Below are 5,007 nucleotides of genomic sequence, written 5' to 3'. Positions count from 1 at the left end.
ATCTTTTCTCTATCAATCATACAATTCTTCTCCCCCTAATCATATAGTTCTTCTCCCCCTTTGACAACAATGCCAAAGTGAAAGTAAAACATGCAGTGTCATACTTCACTATTTTGCATCAACAATCTACAACTTGATGCTCCCCCTGTGGAATAACTCCACTCTACACCAATCCTACGTCAAGATTCTTCAATTAGGTCTGAGACTAATGCATTCCACATCTGCTCAATTGACCTCATGTAGGGGCACAACTCCTAGCTAACCTCTAAGATACTCAAAAGTAGTCTTAGGTGGTACAGATATCTACTATTTGCTCCTTAGTAGATACATGCTCCAGTAACACATCTTTACTCTGCACTTTCTCTCTCAAGAAATGATATTTCAGCTCAATATGCTTGGTTCTAGCATGCAACACCAGGTTCTTTGAAATATTTATTACACTGGTGTTGTCACATAAAACTTTACTGGTTGTAATCTTCAACTTGAATCCTTCCAGAATGTGGTTCATCCAGATTGTCTGGGTACAATTCATATACTTTGCAACATATTCAACTTCAGTAGTGGACTGTGATATATAGCTCTGCTTCTTGCTACTCCAAGATACAAGTCTTCCTCCAAGAAAGAATGCACTGTCGGTTGTGCTCTTCCTATCATCAACATTACCTACCCACTCTAAATCTGTATAAACCTTCAAATCAAAGTTACCTGCATATGGATACCGTAATCCATAGTCAATAGTACCTTTCAAATATCTGAATATCCTTTTAGTTGCTATCATGTATGTCTCCTTTGGATTCTTCTAAAATTTGGCAACTAAACCAACTGCAGGAGTAATATCCGGTTTGCTGTGAATAACATAATGCAGTTTCCCTATCATTGATATGTAGTCCTTTTCATCAATAGATGCAGCATCATCCTCCTTACACAATTTACAACTTGTAACCATTGGTTTCCCAACTGGCTTTTAGTCACTTATTCCAAATGTCTTCAATACCTCTTTCACATACTTAGACTGTGTGATAAAAATACCACTCTTCATCTACTGAATTTGCAAACCTATGAAGAATTTTATCTCTCCTACTAGAGACATTTCAAATTCAATTTTCATCTCATTTGAAAATTCATCACTCATGTCATCATTGCCTCCAAATATGATATCATCTATAAACACTTCACTAACTAGTATCTTATCTCCTTCAGATTTGAGATATATATTGTTGTCTTCACTGGTTCTCTAAAAACCTATCTTCATCAGGTGTGAATGTAGCCTTTCCTACCATGATCTTGGTGCTTTCTTCAAACCATATAGTTGCTTGTGTAGTTTACACACCATATCCTTTGCATCAGTCAAATCATAACCATCTGGCTGCTCAATGTATACTTCTTCTTCCAGTATTCCATTTAGAACTGTTGACTTCACATCCATCTTAGTATACTTTTAATCTCTTATATGATGTAAATGCAAGTAGAGTCCTAACACCTTCCAATCTAGTAACCGGTGCAAATGTCTTGCCATAGTCTTCTCCTTCTTCCTATGCATAACCTTTGCATACCAATCTAGCTTTGTTTCTGACTACTACTCCATCTTCGTTCAGTTTATTCCTAAATACCCATTTAGTGCCTATCACATTTTTATTCACCGATCAGGGTACTAAGGTCTAGGTATTGTTCTTCTCAATCTGGTCAAGCTCTTCTTCCATAGCTTTAATCTAGTGATCATCTCCAAATGCTTCCTTAGCAGTTCTAGGCTCAATAGTGGAGATCATGCAAGAATTCTAACTAATTCTTCTTCTAGTTAATACTCCAACATCTTTATCTCCAATAATTTGTTCAAGATTATGATTGAGTCTCGCATACCTTGGAATAACATGATCATTATCTTCAGGTTCTTCTTCCTCACTATCATCATCTTCTTCTTCAAAATCTACCTATTCCGATTGAATTAGTACTACAATATTCACTTCACCAGCTTCTGGCTTCACCGGTTCTAGTTCCAAAATCAAAATGTTAGGTTCATCTTCTTTTTTCTCCTCACAGGTTTCTCCTGAAACTTCAGGATACTCATCCACTTGGACATCAACACTCTCAATTATTCTCTTTGTTTGGTTGTTGTAACATTTGTAGGCTTTACTCTTGGTGGAGTAACCAGGAAATATGCCTTCATCACTTTTAGCCTCAAACTTACTAACATAGTCACCTCTCTTGATAAAACATTTACTACCAAAAATCTTAAAATAATTGACATTTGGTGATCTACCATACCAGTATTCATAAGGAGTTTTATCCTTACCTCTCTTTACCAATATCCGGTTCATAGTGTAGACAACTATGCTGACAACTTTTCTCCAGAATATTTTTTCTACACCTCCTTGTATTAGCATTGTTCTTGCAACTTCAACAACTGACTGGTTGTTCCTCTCTGCAATACCATTCTATTGTGGTGTCCTCGGTGCAGAAGGTTGCCTCTTAATTCCATTATCTTTACAATATCTAGTGAATTCCTCTGAAGTAAATTCACCACCTTGATCAGTCCTTAGACACTTTATCTTCTTACCACTTTCATTTTCAGCTAAGGCCCTGAATGCCTTGAACTTACTAAATGCTTCTTTTTTTTCCTTCAAGAACGTGACCTACATCATTCTTGAGCAATCATCAGTGAAGATCATAAAATATCTATCACCTTGAATACTTTTAGTCCTTATTGGTCCACAGAGATTTGTATGTACCAAATCTAACAAATGTTCTACTGAGAAATATTTTCTCTTAAAAGTTGAGGATGTCATCTTTCCTAATTGACATTCCTTGCATAGAGCATTCACTAGTTTGTCCAACTGAGGCAAACCTCTTACTGACTTTGACAATGTTATCAAAATTTATATGATAAAATCTCCAATGCCAAAGCCAACTATCATCTACTTTACCAATTAAATAGTTTTTAACTTTAGGATTTTGGTGAAACAGGTTACCTTTTGTCTTCTTGCCAGTTGCAATTAGTTCACCTTTGCTCCCATAGATTTTGCACATTCCATTCTTAAACTCCAATGGATAACCTATGTCATTGAGTTGAGCTACACTCAAAAGGTTGTGCTCTAATCCTTCAATCCAGTAGACATCATCTGTGCTTCTCTTTCCACTAAGAGAAATGGTTCCCTTTCTTTTTACCATGCAGGGTGAGTCATTTCCAAATCTCACAACTCCTCCATCAATTTTCTTCAAAGTAAGAAATTTACTCCAGTCACCGATCATGTGGTGTGAACAACCACTATCTATGATCCAATCATCAGAACTATCCATGCAAGAAACTAATGCCTTCCGATTAGATTTCTCCTCTTTATTGGCAACAAAGACAACGTCTTCATTATCATCTCCCTCAGATTCCTCATCAGTGATACCACCATCAACTGCATTGAGATAATCTTTTTTGTCTTTTTCTTTGTACTTCTTGTACTTCTCACGCTTATGCTCATTGTCACCATTAGGATAGTTAGCTGCAATGTGTCCAATATTGTTACATGCAAACCACTTCAAAGGTAATTTACCTCTGTACTTACCGGTACCTCTCAGTAACTGCTTAGCCAACAATGCTTCAATCTCAATCACACTATCTTCATCATCAACTTCTCTATTGGATCTAGACTCATAAGTGTGACTAACATCTTTGCTTTTCCTCATAGGTGGATTAGAAACTAAAGCTCTAAATATAGATTTGGATTTCTGAGCACTACCATCATAACCATTTAATTCAAATGCAGTAAGTTTACCAATGATGGAGTCAAGAGTTACCTTAGTTTTATCAATAGACTTTAGCTCCTAAATGGCTGCAACTTGGATAGCGTAGACCGGTAGAAGGGTTCTCAACACCTTACTAACCACTGTGGCATCCTCCACTTTACCACCAGCACTCTTGATCTCACCAACTATCTCCTTGATCCTCTAACCATACTGTTGAATATTCTCACCTTCAGCCATCCGCATATCATCAAATTTACCTCTCAAAGTCTCTGCTTTGGAAATATTCACATGCTCATCACTGCTATAGATTTCCTCAAGTTTCTTCCACACATCATAAGCAATATCTAGACCATGGACATCAACATACTCTGAATCAGACAAAGAACTGATAATGGCCTCCAATGCTTGATTATTTTCTTGTTGCTCTTTCTTTTGATCATCAGACATAGTCCCACTAGGTGCAACATATTGAGTAACATCATGTTCCTAGTATTTACTTCCTAGACTCTTGATATAGATTTTCATCCTATCACTCCATATTCTATAGTTTTCCCTATTAAAATTCGGACCTTATTTCTTCATCATGTTCTTCAAGATCTTTACCTCAAGTTGTTAGGCTTAGACACTAGAGGACCTGAAATACTTTGATACCAGTTGATGGTATGATGAATCAATAAGGATTCGAACAACTACTAAGAGGGGGGGGTGAATCAGTAGATGGAAAACTGACTAAAATTTTACCAAACTCAAAAACAATCTCTCAAGTCAAACTCAAAACTAACTGGTTAAAAAACTGAACTACAAATTGCAATATCACTGTCAAGTATACTGGTTGACTATCATAATAGAATATCAGCTCTGAAACTCTCAAAAACCCATTAACAAAAACATTTAAATACTTTACTAACAATAGTAAAAGCACATTTTAGGTTACTGTCGGTCATCTTATCATATCTAAGTGGATTTAGCAATTAAGCAAATTAACCATAGAAAACATAACCACAAAAACTATTCACCACTTGACACAATGATTTTGACGTGGAAGCCAAAATGGGAAAAACCACGGTGGGGATGAATACTCACAAGTATTTTGAACTCTTCTGAAGTTGCCCTGTTAGGAGCCAAGCCTGTTAAAGATTTTTAAAAAGCCCTGTTAGGAACATATCCTGTTAGGGACCACCCAGTTAAGGGATTGACTATAATGCCCTATTAGAAGCAATACCCTATTAGGAGTAACCTTGGTAGAGGATTTCAAATCCAAGCTAATGGATCACC

This window comes from Cryptomeria japonica, chromosome 5, assembly GCF_030272615.1.
Source record: "Cryptomeria japonica chromosome 5, Sugi_1.0, whole genome shotgun sequence".
Taxonomy (NCBI): domain Eukaryota; kingdom Viridiplantae; phylum Streptophyta; class Pinopsida; order Cupressales; family Cupressaceae; genus Cryptomeria; species Cryptomeria japonica.
This window is presented reverse-complemented; position numbering follows the sequence as displayed.